This window comes from Phodopus roborovskii, unplaced genomic scaffold, assembly GCF_943737965.1.
Source record: "Phodopus roborovskii unplaced genomic scaffold, PHOROB, whole genome shotgun sequence".
Taxonomy (NCBI): domain Eukaryota; kingdom Metazoa; phylum Chordata; class Mammalia; order Rodentia; family Cricetidae; genus Phodopus; species Phodopus roborovskii.
The window spans coordinates 10,098,202-10,121,543 of record NW_026126585.1 but is presented as its reverse complement, the minus strand read 5'-3'; the positions used below and the strand labels follow the sequence as shown (position 1 = coordinate 10,121,543).

General features: G+C 45.9%; 1 pseudogene; it reads left to right on the top strand.

Annotated features, from left to right (window-relative positions):
• Nucleotides 1-8,439: 8,439 nt before the first annotated feature.
• On the top strand, nucleotides 8,440-8,829 carry LOC127236444 (peptidyl-prolyl cis-trans isomerase C-like; annotated as a pseudogene).
• The last annotated feature ends 14,513 nt before the right edge of the window (nucleotides 8,830-23,342 follow it).

The following is a 23,342-nucleotide window of genomic DNA, read 5'->3' as shown; positions in this document are numbered from 1 at the left end:
GATCCGGGCCTCTCCCCAATGCCAAACCTAAGGGCGCCTTGATCATGGACTTCCCAGACTCAGAACTATGAGAAATAAATTTCCATTCCTTATCAATCACCTAGTCTGTTGGGTTCTGTTATAGTGGTGTGAAATGGGCAAAACCATTGGTTCCAATTTATTCTCATCAGTTGACAAATGGAAAAACCAAGTTTGGAATATTGTCCTTACTGGCCCAAGAACACATGTCCTTCAAGACATGTTCTTCAAGAGTGGGGGCTAAATTAAACACCAACTTCTGAACTCAGCATTACCTCTAACTCCGACTGTCGGAAATGAGGATATGCTACAGAAATACGTAGATTTGGCTATCAGGCCATTAAGATAATGATCCCCCAGACACTGGAATTTCCCAGGGAATCTCCTGGTTAGGAGAGGGGAAAGGTTGAAGACTGGTGCCAGCTGTAGAAGGAACTGTGTTCTGGGAAGAGGATTCTTGCTCTTCTGAGAACTTATGAGACTGCCTTGCAAACAAAAGCAAACAGGAGCTGAGATGTCCATGGGTCAGTGACTAGAAGGCACACCTTGTCCAGGACTGCTTAGCTGTGCACACCTTTACCCTCTTTTAAAACTGAACCTTAGGTCAAGACCCCGGAGATAAGCTTGTGGGGTGGATCAGTGGACCTCTTTGTTCATCTTTCTGCGACCACATTGAGCACATTCCTTCATCAGATTTTCACTACCACTCATCTGCTTATTTGGTCTGTTGAGGATGGACGGCTGAATCTAGCTTGTTAGGGCTGCAAGGGGCCAAGCTCTGACCCTAACAGCTCCAGTATTGATTTTGGCAGGATTGCCCAATATCTTGGAATTGTACTGAGCACGGACAGCAGAGGCCAAGTACCTTCAATTTATAAAATCACTAATGAAGTGATAATGACAAACAGGGAGAAAGCACTTATCATGGATGTCATGTGTCAAAATAAAAATCAACATGCTTCTAACCGAAACTCAAAAAAGCAGAAGTTCTAGAAAGTTCCCCCCCCAAAGGAAGAAATGTGGAGTAGACACTTTTTACTAATTTTAGCAGCAAAATGTGCAATGGATGTTTATTTTAATAAATGTGTGAAGAAAAATCTGTATTTTTCCCCAGTTTAATTGTGACCTTGATTTTCATGAACTAGTTTTGTTCATAGAGTCCTAAGCTCCTTAGTAAGGAATTCCCTCATGAAGAGATTTTTAGAAGACAAACATGGAAGAAGTTAAAAAAAAAAAAAAAGTGGCTTTGCATAAAAAAGGAGAAACAAAACTGTAGAGTTTTTTTTTAAAAACCGTGTGCAAGGAAAAGAAGCTGTGGGTATAGAAAATTCCAATTACATTGCAGTAATACTTAAAGTTTACTTCTTGATTTAAGCAGAGGTATGTTGAGGTGTGTGTATTTGAAAATGAATAGTAGGGGCCAGCAGAGGTGATGGCTCAGCAAGTCGAGTGTTGGCCTTGAAAAGAAAATAAAAATAAAAGCCTGTTGTATTTATTTTGCATAAATAGAAGGGGGCACATGGAGAAGGTCACAAGTGTGTGGAGGCCAGAGGATAACTTGATGAATCTATGCTCTCCTAATATGTAGTTCTGGGGAATCGAACTCAGGTCGTCCGGCTTGATAACAGGTGCTTTTAACTTTTGAGCCCTCTCATTGCCCCACAAAAACTTTATTTCCAGCCCCTAGAACTCACAGAAAAGAAAAATCTGGATGTGGCCGTGTGTGCTTGTAGTCTCAGCTCAGGAGGAGTAGAGACAGGAGGATGGATCCCTAGGGTTTCCTCACAGCCAGCCTAGCCTACTTGGAAAATGTCAGGCTGGTGGAAGACACACACACACACACACACACACACACACACACACACACACACACACGGAAGTGCAAAATGCTAAATATGCATCAGCTCTTCAGGGACATAGACATTTATATGTGAGACACTCAGACAGTAGAACATCTCTGCCATAGACCTCCTGCTCAGTAAAAAACTGTTAAGTAAAATGACTAAATAAGCAGACTGAAGAAACTGGGAGCCTCCTCTGAATTTAACTGATACATGCATTTGAACAGATGACTTAGCATTGGTTCCTTTATTGTTTAAAAGATCTTGCAAGAAGATTAGATTTGTCCTGCCAGATAGAGAAGCCAGCAGCAGAGTGAGGTTTAGACTTGGCAACAAATCATGAGGACCGACTGGGTTGTTAGAGAGACCACTATGATGAGCAAACACATCCATGTGTGTTTCATGTCCCACAAAGCTTTCATGGCAAATTATGAAATAAATTAATTTTATTACAACCCAATTGCCATAGACCTTGAAAAACTTCAAACATATCAAACATTTGAAATTATTTTTACATGTATTTATGTAGCAGCAAGTTCTCTCTGTATTACCTAGGCCAGCCTGAATCTCACTATGTAGCTCAGGCTGACTTTGAATTAAGATCCTGCTGTCTCTGCCTCCCAGATTATAGGAAAATGATGCTCTAATAAGCAGTACAAGAATCTTATTTGAGGATTTTTTTTGGTCTTTTTCCCCCCTTGAGATAGTCTTGCTCTGCAGCCCAGCCAGGCCTGGAACTTACTCTGTAGCCTATAGTAACCTTGAACTCATGACAATTCTTCCTCGGCCTTCAAATTACTGAGATTGCAGGTATGACTCACCAGTGTGAGTCTATAATAATAAATAAAGAAAATTAAAGGGCTGGGAGCATAGCGTAGTACTAAAGTAAATACATTTACTTGCCTACATGAGGACCTAGGGTTTCTGGACTCCCAGAACAAGAATGAAAAGCAAGGTCGGGTGGTGGTGGCACACGACTTTAATCCCAGCACTGGGGAGGCAGAGGCAGGTATATTTCTATGTGTTCGAGAACAAGAGCTAGTTCCAGGACAGCCTCCAAAGCCATAGAGAAACCCTGTCTTGAAAACACACAAACAAATAAAATTAAAAATAAACAGCAAATTACAAAACTGCTAAGCAGAAAATTCACAGAAATGTAGGCAAGTGCATGCATCCCTACATGTGTCTGTGTGTGGGGGGGGGGGGTTGCATGTGGAAGTCAGAGGATGACCTCAGGTGTCAGTTACTGCACCTACTCTGTTTGAGACCGGGTTTCTCCTTATTGGTCTATACACTTGCCAAGGTGGCTGATTGGAGACCTCTTTGGGATTAACCTGTCTCTGCTTTTCCCTCTGGCTACAGGAGTGCTGAGGTTAAGGTCCTGAACTACTGGGCCAAGCTTTTCTGTGGGTTTTAGGGGTCCCAATGCTGTTCCTTGTGCCTATGTGACAAGTGCTCTACCCACTGAGCCATCTCAGAAGTCCCCTAGGACTCATCACAATGGTGTCCTTTCTAATAGTAACACAAAGCTCAAATGATAAAGAAAACGGATTGAGCTATGAACAGTTCTACAGCTCAGAGTATGTTAGAAAAGGAGCATTAGCTTTGGGACTGAGAGAACAAACTGGAACTGGGGGTGGATCTCAGTGACAAAGAGCTTACCTAGCAAAGCACAAAGCACTGGGTTTGATCCCCGGTGCCACAATAAACATGAGTGAATGAGTGAGTGAGTGAGTGAGTGAGGAGTGAGTGAGTGAGTGAGTGAGTGAGTGAGACTAAAAATGGGCTTCAGGATGGCTGGATGAGTAAAGGTGCTTGCTGCCAAGCCTGATGGCCTGAGTTTGACACCCCCCCCCCAGGTCCCACACAGTAGGAGGTAAAAGCTGACTCCCACAAGTTGCCATCTCCCAATAAAACAGTGCTAACCCATGACTCCTCAACTTCCAGGGTCCAGTTTCCTCCCTGCATATTTATACCAGGCACATTTTAAACCCAGTTCACTACGGGGAAACTACCCCGTTTCACGAAGCAGTCCATCCGAAAGAAATGTTCCATATGTGGCGGCATCATCTTCGAGTTTAAGGAGAAACCATTTCTACAATGTTTACAAAGCGCAAAAAGAAACAAAAAGGAAAGTAGACAGGTTAATTGCAGGGTGCAATAAAAAGATAAAGGTGTGAATAATTGATTAGGCAGCGTGTAGCATAGCTCAAAAAGGGAACAGTAACCTAGCCAGAATATTGCATACATGTAGTTTCTTAGGTCGATGGCCTGTTCCCTTAGAGGTGCAAATATCCCCTCTGTGCTGCTGGGGATTGAGCCAGATCTCACTTGTGCTAGGCAAGCGCTCTGCCATTGACCACATCCTCCCTCTTTTTCTTTCCTGTGCTTTCTTTGCATGTGTGCATGCACATATGTATGTGTGCATGTACATATGTGTGCGTGCATGTACATATGTGTGCGTGCATGTAGAGGCCAGAGGCTGACCTTTAGGGGTGTTGCTCAGTTGTCATCCACATTAGCTTTTGAGACAAGGTCCCTCACTGAGCCTGGCACTCACCGGTTAACCACAGTGGCTGCTCTGTAAGCCTCGGGGATCCTGCTGTCTTCATCTCCCCAGTACCGGGACTGCGAGTGTGCACCACCCCGCCTGGCTTTCTTTATTGTTACAGTTTCATTTATTTATTGTGTGGGGGCATGTGTATGCCACATAAGGAGGTCAGAGGTCAACTTGGAGTTGTCTGTTGTTTCCTTCTTCCATGTGGGTCCTGAGGGTTAAACTCAGACAGACCCTCAGGCTTGCCGGCAAGTGCCTTTATTCTACCAGTTGACCAATACTGGCTTTAAAAAAAAAATGTGGGTTCTGGAGGAATCAAATTCATGCTGCATTAGAAGCACTTTAACTATAGATCCATATCCCCAACCCTGTTTTTCCTTTTATAGTTTTTTAAAATAATTTTTCACCCTACATTTTAATAATCTACATTTTTTTGACAAGCCTGTGTCAATATCAATTATAAGAATGTCCATGGCCCGGTGAGCTGGCACATGCTTTAATCTCAGCACTGGGGAGGGAGAGATAGGTACCTATCGGTGAACTCCAGGCTAACCTGGTCTACATAGTGAGTTCCAGGCTAGCCAGGGCTACATAGTGATATCTTGTCTCAGATAAAACCAAACCCTGTTCTGGCTACTACAAATAATGCTGCTGTGAACATAGTTGAGCAAATGTCCTTGTGGTGTGAGTGTGCATCCTTTGGGTATTTGCCCAAAAGTGGTATTGCTGGGTCTTGAGGTGGATTGATTCCCAATTGTCTGAGAAACCACCATTCTGATTTCCACAGCAGCTGTACATGTTTGCACTCCCACCAGCAATGGAGGAATATTCCTTTTTCTCCACATCCTCTCCAGCATAAATAGTCATCAGTGTTTTTTAATAGTAGCCATTCTGATCGGTATAAGATGGTACCGCTGTGCTGATTTGCATTTCTCTCGTGACTAAGGATGTTGAGCATTTCCTTAAGTGTCTTTCAGCCATTTCCCCTCAACCGAAGAATGGATAAAGAAAATGTGGTACATTTACACAATGGAGTATTACTCAGAGGTTAAAAAAAAAAGAAAAAAAAAATGACATCTTGAAATTTGCAAATGGACGGAACTAGAAAAACAAAAAAACCATCCTGAGTGAGGTAACTCAGACCCCCTCAAAAACAAACATGGTATGTACTCCCTCATAAATGGATATCAGACATAAAGCAAAGGACAACCAGCCTGCAGTCCACGCCACCAGAAAACCTATGTAACAAAGAGAGCTCTGAGAGAGACAGACATGGCTCCACCTAGAAAAGGGGAAAAGACAACATCTCCTGAGTAATTTGGGAGTGTGGAGGGTGTGGTGAGAGGGTGGAAGAGGAGAGGAGGAAAGGGGAATGAGAAAAAAATGCATAGCTCAATAAAAACAAGTTAAAAAAAAAAAAAAAAAAGAAAGAAAGAAAGAAAAGGAAGGAAGAAAGACAAGAACAAACCCTGTGTTGAACACCGGACTGTGAGAGCCAGGACCCTGTTGCTTCCTCCCATCTTCGGTCCACACTTTTCCTTCTACTTAAACCTTGGAGCAAGTCTGACATTTTTAGCATCTACAGTGTTTAATTCTTCGGGGCGCTGCTTCCCTATCGCTAAGCAATACATCTACATTATTGCCACTTCTTTATTTATCGAGATGAGATGTTATCTGGCCAAGACTTCCTTCCTGGTCTGTTAGATGAGAGCTCCGTCCGTCTGCTTACACCCCACCCCCACAGCCAATGGCTCAGTAGTTTTAGTTCCCCTATTGACGTTTTTTTAAGGAAACCCACTTCAGTTTTTGTAACTTCTGTAACAACCACCTTTGCTTTCTGTTCTGGTAAATGCAGACTGTATCTCTGGGTACCACATTCTGTGTAAGTTTCTTCTTTCACTTCCAAAATTGTGTTTGTTGCTGCTGTTGTAAGATATCAATAGTTCAAGGATCCGGTGGAGAGAGAGGGGGAGAGAAACAATAGCAACAAAACCACTAGCACACCCAGCTGGGCATGATGGCACTCACCTGTAAACCCTGCACTTGGAAGACCGAGACCGGAAGACAGTGAGTTTGGGGATGCCATGAGCTGCATAGTAATGGTACAGCTGCAAACATACAAACAAGCAAAACAGCACAATGAAACATGCTTTAATAATGACTGTGTGTGTGAGAGAGATAGAGACAGTGAGAGAGAGAGGGAGAGGAAAAGGGAGGGTGGAGGGAGAGAGAGAGAGAGGTCCACCGTTGTAGCTTAGCAGAGTGCTTGCCCGGCTTATATAAACTGAGCATGGCAATGCATGCTATAATCCTAGAAGGCTTTGGTAGAGGCAGGATGATCTGTAGTTTAAGGTCATCCTTAGCTACATAGCAAGTTCAAGACCAGTTCGGGTCGCAGAAGACCCTGCCTAAAAGGAAAAGACAGAAAATGTGAACGAGTCCAAGCAGGCAGTCAAGAGCAGAAAGGGACTTGAGAACACACGTCCACCTACCACTCAGATCTTCAAACATGACATATCAATCTCTCCTTAAAAATAAAAAAGTTACTGATCCATTGATGGCCAGCAGACCCCCTACTCTATTTAACTTCCACCACAATATTTACCACACTTTGAAAACTTTCTTTATCAGCTCAGCGTCGATCATCCTTTCTATGCTTTTGAGACAGGCATGGTGACTCCCACCTTTAATCCTCGCGGTCAGGAGGCTGCTGCAAGAGGATCGTCTTGAGCTCAAAGCCAGCTTAGACTGCATAGTAAGTTTGAGGTCACCATAGGCTCCAGGCTGAGACCTCACTTCAGGGTTGGTTGGTAAAAAGCTTGCTGAACAAGCACGAGGGCCTGAGTTCGGATCCCCACAACTCGGATAAAGCCAGATGCAGCAGAAGATATCTGTAATCCTGTTCTTCCTACCGAGAGATGGGAGGCAGAAGATGGACAACAGCTGGATGGAGGAGAGCCCATTAGCCTGGCACAAAGCAGTATGCAACAGAGACCCTGCCTCCACCCCATCAAGTGAACGGTGAGGACCAACACCCAAGGCGAGGCTGGCCTCTGACCTCACACGTTCACTGGGGCACGTGCACCCTGCATACCCCCCCCCCATCTGTTAGGAAGAACTTTTAGCCAGAACATTTAACAGAAGCACTGCTCAGGCTGGCAAGATGGCTCACGGGCGAAGGCGCTGCTGAAGATCCAAAGTTTGAGCCCTGGGATGCACACGGAAGGAGGAGAGAACCGACTGTCACACACGTGGCCCCTCCCGCCCTCACGTGTGTGCTGTGTCACACTCGGTACCCCCTTAAAAATACCATTTTATAAAGAGGAGCACACTGCCAAACACCCATCTGTATTTTATGATCATATATAAATTACACATAGTGGGTTCACAGTGACATTGTCATGCACATATACAGCATATTTTGACCCTATTCCCTCATCATCTTCTTTTGTCCCCTCCCACTGATCCCTGTCCTCTTCCCAACCAGTCCCCCTCCTACTTTGTTTTCTGATGGTCCTATGAGTTTAATTAGGATAAGACAATGAGTAAAGAGTTATATACAGAAGCATGTGCAACAGACCGGTGGCTACTACACTGAAGAAAACGCTTCTTCTACCGCCCCCACATCAAACGCCTACGCTGGTCAAGGAGGGGCGGAGCCTCGTGGACTCCTCCCACTCCGTCCACCTTTTATTTTAAACACACACGTGTGCCCACTAAAGAAGCCCAGATGAGGCTTTGCAGATGCCACTGTCCCCCGCCGCTTCTTCCTGCAGCCATGGTCAACCCCACCGTGTTCTTTGACATCACGGCCGATGGCGAGTTCCAAAGACAGCAGAAAACTTTCGCGCTCTGAGCACTGGAGAGAAAGGATTTGGATACAAGGGTTCCTCCTTTCACAGAATTATCCCGGGATTCGTGTGCCAGGGTGGTGACGTCACACCTGGCGGCAGGTCCATCTATGGAGGGAAATTTGAGGACAAGAACTTCATCCTGAAGCATACAGGTCTTGGCATCTTGTCCATGGCAAATTCTGGGCCAAACACAAATGGTTCCCGGTTATTTATCTGCACCGCCAAGACTGAGTGGCTGGATGGCAAGCACGTGGTGTCTGGGAAGGTGAAAGAAGCGATGAACATTGGGGAAGCCATGGAGTTTCGGGTCCCAAACGGCAAGACCAGCAAGAAGATCACATTTCCGACTGTGGACAACTCTAATCCTTTTGACTTGCGGGCTTCTTACCCACCAGACCATTCCTTCTATAGCTCAGGAGAGCATCCCCCACCCCATCTGCTCGCAATGCCCTGTAATCTCTGCTCCCACTGCAATTGTTTGGGTCCCATATTTTCCTCATTCCCCTCCAAGTCTAGCTGGATTGCAGAGTTAAGTTTATGATTATGAATAAAAATCAAGTAAGAACAAGAACAAAAAAAAAAAAAAAAAAAAGCCCAGATGAACATCCCAAAAGTAAGTGCAGGAGAAGTTGATGAAAAAGTTTTACTGCCACAAAGAGGCAAATCCAAAGACGTGTTTTTATTTCTAAGCAGACTCTGGATGTTTGATGTAGGGGTCATACATTTCTGGCTTCTTTCACTCTGTGCAGTATTAATGGGATTTCATCCACGTTGCTGTTTAATTTTTATTTATTTGCTTTGTAAAATTCCACTGCACGTGTTCCTTTCACACAGCATTGTGTTACACAGGAGCCTTTCACAAATAAGTACAAATACTCTATGCATGCCCCTCCCCCACCCCTTTTTCACACTTCCTCCTTCCCAGGGTCCCCTTTATTCCCCCACATAGTTTCATTTCTACGGAAAAGGCAAGAGCTTAGGACAGGAGCTGGAACAGAGGCCATGGAAGAATGCTGCTTACTGGCTTTCCCACCCGGCTTTCTTATAGGACCCAGGAATGCTGGCCCAGGGATGGCGCTGCCCACGGTGAGCTGGGTCCTTCCACATGAATCAAGGAAATGACCCACTGACATCACCACAGTCCAGTCTGGTGAAGATAATTCCTCAAGTGAGAGTCCCTCTTCCCAGGTATCCAAGTTTGTGTCAAACTGACAAACACTTAACGGTAACATGTTATAAACAGATCCTTTGTTTTTTTGTTTTTTGTTTTTTTTTTTTTAGTTTTTCATACCCCACACAGCCAATACATGCTACCATACAATGTTTACCTCATTTTGTTCAAAGTACAATGCTCATCCTGGCACACCACATTTAAAAGCTAGCACTTTCATTAACATAATTTCATTTATTCCATGGGTTCTCAGGTGTTAGTGTGTGTGTGCATGTGTATGTAGAAGGAGGAAGTGCACACATGTGCACAGGTATGTGGAGACTAGAGTTCAACCTCAAATGCCATTGCCCAAGAACTTTCTACCTTGCTTTTAGAGACAGGGCCTCTCGTTTGCCTGGAGATCACTGGTTAGGCTGGCTGTCCAGTGAGCCCCCAGGTACCTGCCTGTTGATGCTATCTGCTATCCCAGTACTAGGATTAGAGGGGTGCACCGTGTTGTGCCCTGTCAGGGTCAGAAGATGCCATTAGATCCCTTTAAACCATAGCCACAGAAGTTGTCAGCTTCTGTGCGGATGCTGGGAACTGAACCAGCATCCTATGCAAGAGCTACAAGAGCTCTTAACTGCCCAGCCATGTCTCCGGCCCCTTGGTGAACTTCTGTCCAGTCAGAATGTCTATGCTAAAGTCATGGAGCCTTGCTTAGGGTTTTACACTTCCCTAGCAGTTACATAGTCATTACTCATCCATGTGGAGTGGGATCTATGATGGGGTTGAAATCAGACCAAAAAAAAAAAAAATGATAGTTTTATCCTCACCATCCAATCTTAACCTTCTTCCTATATGCCATGCATATCATGTTTACATGTCTGCATGCATACCATGTAGGCTAGAATCTATGTATGAGGGAGAACTTGTGCTCTTGTTAACTTCTGAGTTTCAGGGACCTTGCTTCCTGCCCAGGTAGCTTCTCAATGACATCAAGGGGACAAGAAGACAGGTTGTCTCCAAAAGTGATCAAAGTCAAGGGGGGACAGAATGGGTGTGGGCTACATGGAAAAACATACACCTTATCACAGGGTTCCATTTCTAATCCAGCTGTGATGATGGTGTAGAAGCGATGCATTGTAGTGTACAAGGTGGTTCAGCAGGCTATAAAGAAGGGCAACATGATGTAAGACTCCATTAGTACCATCTGACTAACCATCTGTGGGAACGGAATGATGACTCGGTAAATTTCCACTACTTAATTTCACCTCAGTGGGCAGGGGTTACTGGAACAGTGTGGGAAACAGCCTTTGGTTCCGTCAAAGAATCTTTGTTAGGCGGGCACCACCGCTGGCGTGTTTCCTTTCTCATACTAGAAGGACAAATGTGATAATGATGTTCTGCAGAGGATGTCTGGATTTGTGGTTGGTTGCATGACTCTGTGGCTGATTGGTCGTCACACCCAATATATATGATTGGATCATCCCGAGGTCAGGGCATGCAGGTGCCTTGTGACCAATAGGGAACTGTGTTACCTGCTGGAGGGCTGACAGCTTTCCCTGTTTCAGTGGGTGTCTGAGAAACGGCACTGTTGGGAGGTGCGGTGATCCTCTGTGGCAGGGCTCACATGGAAGAAGTTGGGTTCTTGTGGGCTGTGCATACAGTTACTCTACTTTTCTCCCTGATCTGGTCTCATTTGGCCAACCCGGCCTTGGACACGCTGTTTATGTTGTGCTGGAGACTAAAGAGCACTATACCAACAGAACCCCATCCCTCTCTGCTTTAAAAAGTGTGTGTGTGTGTGTGTGTGTGTGTGTGTGTGTGTGTGTGTGTGTGTGTGTGTGTGAGAGAGAGAGAGAGAGAGAGAGAGAGAGAGAGAGAGAGCACTTGTGGAGGTCAGTTTTCTCTTTCCACCAGGTAGATCCTTGGACTTGAACTCAGGTCAGCAGGTTCAGCAGTAGCCACTTTTACCTGCTGAGCCAGGTTGTCTGTGTGGGTCAATCCATTTTTTTTTCAATCTACAATAGTGGTTCTCAACCTTCCTAAAGCTACAACCCTTTAATAAATACAGTTCCTCATGTTGAGGTGATTCCCTAACCATGGAATTATTTTTGTTGCTACTTCATAACTGTAGTTTTGCTACAGAGTGGTGGGTGTCTCAGTTCCTAAACCATTGGAAATATGTGTTTTCTGGTGGTCATGACCCACAGGTGGAGAACCACTCATCGAAAGATCAGAGCAGCCTATGTCTCCTCTGCCCTGGTGACTCCTATTTCTATGAGTCTTGAACACTCATTCAGTGCCTACTACACAGCAGGGACTCAATTGTACTTAAAATGTTCACAACTGAGATTAGAGGGAATTCATCATTAAGCAGGACACCACAGATGTCACTCTGTAGGCAGAGTTTTTCTTTGGGACTACCGGCAAGCTCTGCCTTGCCAGCCACTCCCAAATAACCACATAGAGACTTATTATTAATTGTAAGTGCTTGCCCATAGCTTAGGCTTGTTACTACATAGCTGTTGCAACTTAAATTAACCCAGATTCCTTATCTACCCTCTGCCATGTACCACATGTATACCTTGGTGTTCTCTGAATCTCCTCCAGACCTGGAGACTCCGCCCTCCTTCTTCCCAGCATTCTCTCTGCCACGACAATCCTGCCTAGCTATCGAGCAACCAGCTTTTTAACAATGTCAGCAACACATCTATCTTCACAGCGTAGGGAAAGGTTATTACACAACATTACTCAATACATATAATGTCCGAAGTGGAATATTGTCTGCCTTTAAAGTCACCTCTGGGCCTCTGAGATGGCTCACTCGGTAAAGGCGGTTGAGCTGGATGGCTGGATTTGATCCTCAGAACCCGCAAAAAGATGAGAGGGAAGAGCTGACTCTACAATGTTGCCGTCTGACCTCCACATACACACCATGTTTTTTGTTTGTTTGTTTTCTAGCTCTTACCATGTTACCCCGTTGAATAATTGGAAAATACAAGAAGCTGATGAACTTGGCACAACAATGTAAACCTGTAATCCCGGCACTCTGGAAATGGGGGGACAGGAGTTCAAGGTCATCCTCTACTACATAGCATATACCAGAGAAGTCACAGATCCCTGAGACCCTGTCATGGAAAAGAGAAGGAGGAAGAGGAGGAGGAAAAGGAAGACAGAGAGGGAGGAGAAAGGGGAAGGAGGAAGACGAGGTGGAAGTAGCTAATTATGTCCAAAGTGTTACTGATTTTGATGTGCACAAAGCAGGAAATAAAATGTATGCTACAGAAAGCTCCTTATGTGCTGGCAGTCACTGGAATTCAGGAGAGGCCATGCATCTGAAAGTACTTTAAAGTGCCACCCTGCTCAGAGGGGGGTGGGGGTGGGGACCCTGACACATCTTATGTTCCTGTTCCAGCCTCCTCTTGGAGCAGGAGTGAGTGGTTAGGAGAGTTGCTCCTTGTTAAAGAAGCAACTCCTCATGCTTATTTTCAGTCTGGCAGGATCCAGGCAGAACAAAATTAGCCTCTGGGAGAAGAATTCTCCAAGATAAATGAGACTGTTGGCGCTGTCTCAGTAGTTTTAGGAAAATGTATAGCAAGCTTGCTAAAGCCATATAGCCCAAACCAAACATTCAGTATGCCTGGAGATTCCATGCTAGTGAAAGATTTTTACTTAAAAAGTAAAATCAATTTTTATTTTATCTTTCTTAGGTATTCAAGCCGCTCTGGAAAATCTCTTTCCCATGAGACACCCGTCAGTCATTGAGCTGCTTAGAAGCATTATTTTACTATTCCTTTCACTGAGAGCTGCTGTTGGAGCCTATAAGGCATCCACCAGAAAACCTTCCCTGCATGTCTGTACACATTGTGTCTGCTTCCTTTATTCCTCTTTGTTCTCCTATTTCAACCCTACCACCGGAGATGTTCCCATTGTGATTTCAAATATAGAACCATTTGCTGCTTTCCCACTGGGCAGATTAAAATGCCTCCAATGACACCGGTCCTCAGTTGTTAGATGGGAGGTACCAATGCAAGCTTTTGACTCTATTCTCATCTACTATGATACTTTAAGATTGGCTTTGACTTTTGAGTTAAGGGTCCCATGTTATCATCCCAGGCTGGCCTCAGACTTGCTATGCACCAGAGCAGGACCTCACATTTCTGCTCCTCCTGTCTCTTGTTCTTTACTGCCAGGATTGTTGGTATGGACTGCTGCTCCTGGGTTATACAGTATGGAGATGGAACTCATGGTTATCATGCATGCTAGGCAAGAGCCCCATCAACTGAGCTAAATCCTCGGGCCCTGCCACACAATTTTAAAAACATCTCCCCCCACCAGGCAAAATTTTGCTATGTTTTTTTAGGCTGACCTGACATTCCTGGCTCAGGTGACCCTCATGCCTCAGCCTGTCCCTATCCTGGACTATAACTGTGCCCTAGAACCCACCTGTTGGTGGGAGTTAAATAATGGCCAGCGTCACATCTGTGCTTGGAAGAATTACTCCATGTACTGGAACCTTTTGTCTAAGTCCCCATAAAGATGGCCAACAGGCTGGACACACACTGACCCAAAGATCTATAAAGTGGGTCACTGTCACTGATGGACATTGTGCCTGGCATAACCTGTAATTTAAAAACATTATAACTATTTATTTATTTATTTAGCAAGTACTCAAGTGCACGTGTGTGCATGCGTGTGTGCGTGGAATTCAGAGGACAACTTTCAGGAGCTGAGTCTCTCCACCATGTGGGTTGTAGGGTTCAAACACTAGTCATCAGGCTTGCAGGTCAAATGCTACTGAGTCTCCACCCCCACCCCCACCCCCGTTGGTAGGCTGTGATTTTTTTTTTTTACAACACTTATGATAACCATCATTATAACAGCTGATTGTGCACTCGGGACCCCTTTGAATTCTCCTGTAAGTTGCACTACTGATAGTCACCATGCAACTATGCAATAAGTCATCATTTTGGTGACACCAGTTCACTATTGGACAGTAAGCTGCAGCGGGCACTGTGACCCGGGCTGTGATTTCTCTGCCTCTATTACTTCTCATTTCTGTGATATCTGGAGCAGATGCAGTGACTATTCTTAGGTTGTCTGTGAGGACATTTCAGATTAAAAGGAATGTTCTGGCTCTTTCCACCTTTAAGCAGTTGTGCAGCTGCTGGCATCAGCCTTATCTGTCCAGTCACTCCTGTGCTCACATCAGTTTTTAAGAGGTGATTCTTAAATTGTGGAAAATTTTGCAAATCAATTACTGAACACTGCCATTATTATATTTTTATTTATTTATTTTTATTTTGTATGCGTTGGTGTTTTGCCTGCGTGTGTGTCCTGTACAAGTGTGTCCTATCCTCTGGAACTAGAGTTACAGACAGCTGTGAGCTCTCCTGTGGGTGCTGGGAATTGAACCAGGGTCCTCCACCTCCCAGTATAAGCTGCTAAACATTAAAAACTAAACAGCAGCTGGAGGGATGCTTAGTCAGTAAAGCGCCTTCTGCACAAGCATGAGGGTACAAGTTTTATTCCCCAGAACCCACTTTTAAAAAACTTGGGCATTCTTGTGATCTCAGTGTTGGGGAGCAGAGACAGGAGGAGGCCTGGGGTTCTGTGGCCAGCCAGACTAGACCATGGGCGAACCACAGGCTGGTGAGAGGCCTAAGGTTGATGGTTCCTGGGGAGACAAACTGAAGTTGTCCTCTGACCTCTGCAGACATACAAATACATGTGGTGTGCATGCATGCTTGTGCACACATATATGTCACTCATATGGGAGGTAGCACGCACATGTACACCTACATGTCACTCACAGCCGGGGCGGGGGGGGGTGGCAAAAAACCCCAGGGCTTAGTAGTTAAGAGCATTTGCTGTTCTGGAAAAGTAAGAGTTTAGAAGCCACACCCATGTTGGGCAGCTCACAACTGCCTGTAACTCCTGCTCCGGGGCTCCTGATCTCCTCCTGCTCCGGGGCTCCGAGAGCTCTGATCTCCTCCTGCTCCGGGGCTCCGAGAGCTCTGATCTCCTCCTGCTCCGGGGCTCCGAGAGCTCTGATCTCCTCATTTCTATATATATTATATACATATAATTTAAAATAAAACTTAAAATACCTAAATCACACAAACTTGCAAAGGAATAAATTATTCTCATTTTAAAAAAATGAAAACAAAAACTGCTTTACTTATAGATAGAACTGTATATCCGCAAGCCCAACACTCAAGAGGCTGAGACAGGGGGATGGCAAATTTCAGACCAGACTGGTATGACATTGTCAATGGATTTTAGTTCTTCCAACAGGTCCAGGTTGTCATTGGAATTCCAGTGGAAGATTAATTTCTGCATTGTCTTCTCAAAACATATTTTTTAGTTTCTAACAGTATAAGCTCTTACCTCTGCTTGGACTGGTTCACAAGTGGACAGCAACGTAACCCTACAGGTATCCATGAGAGAAGGGTAGGATTCTAAGACCGGGTGGTGTCAGACACCTGTCATCCCAGAACTTAGGATGTGGGGGTAGGAGAATCAGAAGTTCGAGGCCATCCCCAGTTACAAAGAGAGTTCCAGGCTAGCCTGAGCTATGTGAAATCTAAGGTTTTTTTTTAAATAAAGCATGCTCAAGTTTAGCAACGACCTGAGGAACGGTGTAGTGAAAGAGTAGTGAATTCGTGTGTGGAAGGGAAGTCCAGTAGCCCCTGCTGTCTGACCCTCTGGTCTGCTCTCTCTAGTTAGGCCCACCCTCTTCTCGACTAAGGCTAGTCACCTTGCTTTTATGGCTTTAAGAAGGAAAAGAAAAAGAAATTGACTCTGTGTGTGTGTGTGTATGTTTGTGCACGTGCGTGTGCGCGCACGCATGAACGAGCATGCACAGTATGCACATGCACGGATACTTGGGACAAGGGACAAAGGACAAGGCCAAGTTTCCTGCTCTCCCACTCTCCCTTATTCCCTTGACACAAGATCTCTCACAGAAGCTGGGCCTACGTAGGAAGCCTGCTTTCAACGTTCCTGTTAGGGATTGTCACTCAGGTCCCCATGCTTGGATAGCAAGCACCCTTACTCGAGGAGCCATCTCCCCAGTCTGATTCTTTCAAATCAGAAATAGAAAAGCATTTAAGAGAAGCCTTTGCCAGCCCCCTCCCTCTCCTTTCCCTCTCTCCCTTCCTCCTCCGCCCTCCCTCCCATACATCCTGGTGAAACAGGTTTCATTATGTCACCCAAGTTGGCCCAGAATTCTCCGTTCCCCTGCCTCAGCTTATTGTGTGCAGGGCCAAAGGCTAGCACAGCTCGGTCCAGCTGACAGAGCTTTTGCAATTTCAAGCCCAATGCCTCCTAGCTCCCCCCACCCCACCCCAGGCGGAATATGATTAACAGTAGGGCAGCACCAGACTTTTGAACTTCATAAGACTAAAGTGGCTTATATTTTTGGTTGTGAGCATAGCCTTTAACCACTGAGCCATATCTCCGGACTGATAGCTGGGAAACCAGCATTGTACCGACTCAGACCTTCTGAACGTGGGTCTTAGTTAGAAGACCTGGGCAGTCTAAGGGACCTCTGACAGTGGAACCAGGAAAGGACTTTGGGAGCACATTCCCCATGGGGGGATACTCCCTTAGCCTAGAGGCAGGAGGGAGGGCCTAGACCCTACCCCAAATGACTTGACAGATTTTGATGATCCCTCCTGGAAGGCATCACCCTTCCTGTGGAGGGGGGGGGATGTGAGGGGGTTGGGGACATGGGGAGGGGGGAGAGGGAACTGGGACCGATATGTAAAATAAGAAAGTGTGTGTGTGTGTGTGTGTGTGTGTGTGTGTGTGTGTGCGCGCGTGCGCGCGCGCGCGACTAAAGTGGCTGAAATTCCGGAGAACCTTGGTGACTTCCCAGCAGATGGTTTGCAAAGTAGACCAAGTGGGGAGTTTTGCTTCCAAACTGAGATAACAGACAGTGCTGAGAGCGGGGTTCCCACGGGCTTCCAGTGTGGAGGAGAAAAGGAAGGAATGGGGAGAGCTAAGGCTCAGGAATGAAGGAGGCTGGCAAGAAGAAAAGGGAGAGAGAAAATATCATGCTCAAACTGATGCCCGGCTTCTACCTTCTGAGGGCATTTAGGGATAGTCACCTCTACTACTGCCCAGAAATTTCCCCTCCTCGCCTCCTCCCCTGTCTCATGAGTCCATGAAGGGCTCAAACTCACTATGTAGTCAAGGACAACCTTGAACTTTTTTTTTTTTTTTTTTTGGTTGTTCGAGCCACGGTTCATCTGTATTGCTTTGGAGCCTGTCTGTAAACCAGGCTGGCCTTGAACTCACAGAGATCCTCCTGCCTCTGTCTCCCGAGTGCTGGGATGAAAAGTGTACGCCACCAATGCCTGGCACCAACCTTGAACTTCTTTCTGATCCTCCTGCCTCTTTCTGGAACGTGCTGGGCTCACAGGTGTTTGTCACCAGACAGCACAGCTTTAACTAGTGCTGAGGTCTGAACTCAAGCTTTGTGCATGCTAGACACGCCACCAACTAAGCCACCACATCCCCAGCTCATTTTTTATTTCATTTACAATGAAAAAATGGAAGGTTGTTTAACAAGTATTTACTAAAAAAAATCCACATTTTCTTTTTGTCATAAGAATGGGCGTAACTTGTGACTTTTTAAAATGTATTATTTTTAGAAGGGACAACAAATTATGATTTTTTAAAACTTTTTTACCATTACTTCTTTTTTTTTTTTTTTTTTTTTTTTTTTTTATACATAGACAGAGACAAGCTCTGTCACTGATGTCTCAGAGGGAAGGAGCTGAGCAGACATTTCTCTGACCGCAGGTTCTGGCTAGGGACAATGTGGGGAAGTAGAGTGTAGGCTGTTATGGAAAGCAGGGAGAGAAGCAGATGGTGAGTTCATTTGTATAAATGGCATGGGTAGAATTTCTCCCCTCCTCCCCCTCAAAAAGATAGTATTCCCACCAATACCTCCAAAGATGGCCTTACTTGTAGATATTAATGTTAGGTCTCAAACCCAGAGCACACATCGTGTGGTGGTTTAATGTATCAGGGCTGACCTGGTTATCTGGCTGACGGGTTCGATCTCCCAGCAACTCTTGGTCCCTACCTGTTACAGGATTTGGCTGGCACACCCCACCCCCTACCCTAGACAGGATCTTGTTGGGTAGGTGGGTCTTGGTCTATTAAAACATTCCTTTATAAAGGGGAATTAAGAAAAATCATCAGCAACGAACAGCTGTTTCAGGAAGTCCAGGCTGAACCACCGACTGCTGGAATGCAAGAGATCCCTCTACTGAAGCCTCCTGAGTTGCTGGCATCACGGGCATGCACCACCGTGACTGGAGAGTCAGTTACTGGTGTGGCCACACAAAGAGGGGACTGTGCCTGGTAATGACTGTGGATGAAAATTCCTGGAAGACTGACGGCCTTGCCCATGTGCTGATTATGACTACAATGATTGTGGAGTGTTGTGAGCCCACAGTCCGTCTTGAGCTGCTTTGTGGCCATTTATATTGCACACCCCTGTGTTTGACCTAATACCGTAGTGGCTGGTAGGTAAACACTTTCAAGTATACAAACCGATTCAAAACAAACAGTAAGCGTCGCGAGCCTACGGCAGTGACACCCACACTTTGCCGTAACCAAACTATCTGATGTTTCCACAGATGTGTTTGAACGGTGTCTTTACTTATGACTTCCTTTGTTATGTGACTATAAAAGCTTCTATCACGTTAGAACATGACATTTGGGAAAAACCTGAATTTGTGTTCCAGGGCCTCCGAGTAAACCATCTCTTATCTCCTTGGTGTTGAAAGCTGTGTTTTTGCTTCGTCAAGAGGAAGGTAGGGGCCATGTGGCAGGGACCAAGGAAAATTAACCCGCGAAAGAAACCGATTGGTAGAAAGCCTGGAGACCCCGCCCACCAGGGCTTTGTTCAATAAAGCAGAGCATGAACACAAAGACCCTGGTGCTCCAAACTTCGGAGAGGGCAGGTGCTGGGAAAAGGACAAAGAAGCCTCACGGCATCCTGTGTTGTGCCTCTGACCTGCCCAACCTCTCTGGCCTACTTCCATTCTGGAGACTGCTTTTTTTTTTCTCCCTTCCTTAATTGTCTATTTCTATCACTGTCCACTGTGTCTCCGGTTCAGTTATTTGTTTCTTTACGGAGAACCTGGAAATCAGGGGTCTGGGGAGATGTCTCCATTGTTAAAGTGTCTGTTGTGCAAATACAAGGACCAGAGTTCAGATCCCCAGAACCCACCTACATGCTGGGTGGGCGTGGCAGCTCACATGTAATTCCTGCCTTAGGGAGGCAGAGACAGGGGATCCCCAGAGCACGGGAGACCAGTCAAATGGTGAGTTCTGAGTCTGACTGAGGCTCTGCCTCAGCGAATAAGACAGGAGAATGATAGACAACAATTGCCAAAATCAACCTCGGGCTCCCACAAGCAGATTCCCACACACATGCACCCACTCAAACAAACACAAGCAGGATGAAGAAAGAACTTTACAATCTTCATGGGTGCCCCATGGACTCAGACCTGTGCCTATGAGGATGGCACAGCAACAGTCTCCAGGCACAGACTGCAACACGCAGATGCCCGGGGGAAGATCAGTTTCCGCCTCCCAGCCCTCGAGGAGAACGAACCCACCTGTGCCCAGGTTCAGACTTCCCGAACTGGAGCAACACATTTCTGCCTCTTAAGTCACCCAGCCTGTGGTAATGTTGTCCCCAGTAAACAAACAAACGGGGCAAGCAAGATGGCTTAGCGGCCAAGGGCACTTCCTGTCAGGCTTGATGAGATAAATTCAATTCCCAGGACCTATATAAGAATCAACTTCACAAGTCATCCTCAAACACACACACACACACACACACACACACACACACACACACACACACGTAAGGGTAATGACAACAATAGCATCACGTGCCATTGGCTGAAGAACAAAGGGGAGGGCTGAGCGTTGTGACTCAGAGATAGAGTTCCTATCTAGGAGGTGTAAGGCCCTGGGTTTGATTCAAGCCACAGTGAAAGTCAACCAGACAGCAGCACTAAGATCAAAGGAGTAGGAAATCGCATGCGCAGTGGTTCACACCCGTCATCTCAGTACTCTAGAGGCCCAGACTTGGGTATCGTGACTTCAGGGCTTACTGGGCCACATGGCAAGCCCCTGTCTCAGAAAAGCAAGCCAAAACAAACACAGATAAGCCCCCCCCCTACTTTTATGTGTAGCATCCAGCTCTGTCCAGTTTCTAAGAAACCAGAAAAGGCAGAGCCACACTGATCAGGGTGGCCTGAACTGCCACCTGGGCCATGGTGTCCTCTGGACTGGGGCTGCTGAGGGCCATGTCTGTGATCCTGATACCATCGAAGGGCATGCGATGCAGGTGTCTGGGCCACCATTTGGAGCCATGTTGGTGTCTGAGGGCCACTCTGCCATGGTGACTACGCCAATCTGAGTAGCCTGCACTTATGGCCGTGGTGACATCCAAGCCTGTGCTGCTTACTGAGGACCCTGTCAGGGTCTGTGATCCTACCACAGCCAGGTTCTGTGTGGATGTCCACGGCCCGTGGTAGCACCAAAGGCAACATGGATGCTTGGGGTCTGGGCTGAAACCTGTGGCCATGTTGGTATCTGAGGGCCTTGCTATTGCTTGGGCCATACTGATGTGGGTGGCCTGAGCTTCCATGGGGACCATGGCGATGTCCAGTCCAAGCTACTGCCAAAGACATGCCTAGGTCCAGGTTGTGCTGAATGGATCTGGGATAGCCGGCCCTGCCCCTCAATGGATACTGCAGCAGGAGAGCTTGCTCCACTCCCCAATGGGAGAGCTGTTCCCCCTCAGGAGAGGTGGCCCCACCCCTCACCACGGGCATGGAAGAGCTGGCCGGGGTGGCATGGACCTAGGCGAGCTGGCTCTGTCCCTCACCTGGGCCTTGGGTTGGCTACCACCCAGACCCACATCCTGGACCTCGGGTTGGCCCACCTTAACATCGACCCCATCTAAGGGACTGGTCCTGTAGAACGGTAGGTAGCTGCAGGATCTCCATGACTCAGGGCAACAGCAGGGTATCCCAGAGGACTTTCAGCGAGAGTCTAAGGGATGATGATGATGTGCCTGAGGCCTTGAAGGAGACTCGTAAGTCGTTGCAATGAACATTTTTCAGGCGGGGCTGATTGGACAAAAGAGTATACTGTGTGACACAGCGAAGCTCCCCAATGCCACTAGGACGATGAATGAAGAGGTGTTGGAGAGACGGAGGATGGAGGTGGCTTGTCCACTTGTTTCATTTTGCTTTGAATTGATTTTTAGGAGTGGCATGCTGCAGGGGTGAGGGGCAGATATAGAGGAGCTGGGAGGTGAGTGGGATTAGGATTGGGGTGAATGATGTGAAATCCCCAAAGAATCAATAGAGTTACGTTAAAAAAGAAAAAAAACAGAAAGGACTTTCTGAGAATCTAAATATGATAAACCAGTTCTGTCCAAGGCCATGAAACCACAGGCTCAACCTCTCATATAACATCGAAGCTTGTTTTTTTTTTTTTTTTTTTTTTTTTTTCTTTTAATTATTATAATGTGCTCTGCTCCTCCAGGTGGTCTTTCTGTTTGCTTGGTTTGGGATTTTTTTTTTTTTTTTTTGGACAGGATCTTGTGTAGCTCAGGCTGACTTTCAACTTGTTCCATGGCAGAGGGTGACCTTGAACTTCTGTTTCTATTGCCTCTGTGTTCTGGGATTACAGGCATGCACCGCTGTGCTTGGTTATTTGATGCTGGGGATCAAATCCACTTTCCCAGCTTAGCTGCACTGAGTACCTATTCTTATGGGTTTTTTGTTTCATTTTGTTTTGTTTTGTTTTTCAAAGCCTGTTTCCAAGGAGGATGGCTCATCGGTTATTTAGGTTGCTGTTCACCATCCTGGACTACTGGATATAATAAGCTTCACTTGTGTGGATTATTGCAGTATTTGCCTCATTAAATTCTTTTGTGTCAGGGAAGGGTCCTGTTGTGGCAGAGAGAGCAGCAGGAGCCTTAGAGGGGCCTGTGGTGTTAAATGTGTTCTGCTACCAACGCCTGGGATGATTGGCCTTTCTTTCCTCTGTGCAGGCAAAGTCACTTAGGGTTATTTTAGTCTCCGTGTGGGCATCGTTCCTTGTACATGTGCCTCCATACCCTATGGCTCCCCTACTGAAAGATGAAGCTAAGAATTAAATGAGTGAGTCTCAGGGAAAATATAATCATCCCTTTGTACTCGTTTCAATAGCATGTTCCTTAGTCACTGTATCTTGCAGAACCCTTCTGGGTCAGGATAATTATTTTGTTCTTTACCTGCATCTTGCTAGGTATTATCCCAGTGTGTGAGATGGGGTTCTTATTGAGGCAGGCAAGCTCCCGAATCAAGGTATGCAGAGTCCCATCTCTAAACCATAAGATAGTTGTTTCTACCCTTTGCAAAAATTAAGTTGAGACAGTTTCTATTCAAGAGTATTGGCAACATATTCAACAGGAAGAATACAACAGTCGGCCCAGCCTGAACTGGGTTTAGGTGCATGTGAAACAAGATGAAGCTGTGACATCCTCCCTGAGAGAGCCACTTATTTGCTATCTTATGGGTGTGCATATGATTAAAATCAGAAAGGATTATGGGAAAGGATAATCAATAGGAAAATGTAGGCATGATCTAATCTATCAACCAAAATAAAGAAACACCCAAAGTTCACCCCTTGGTGTGCAGTTCCTTCTTCTGTTGAACTCCATAAAAGGAAGTAGTCGGGGCCCTTCAACACTCACTATGAATAGAGTTATCTTGCTACTTTTGCAAATGTTTGTGAGTCCTTATTTTCAGTCCTTTGCAGAAGAGGCCAAGAACCCCTGCCCCAGATCAGAAACCTCCCTCGGTAGATAGCTTGAACCACATCGT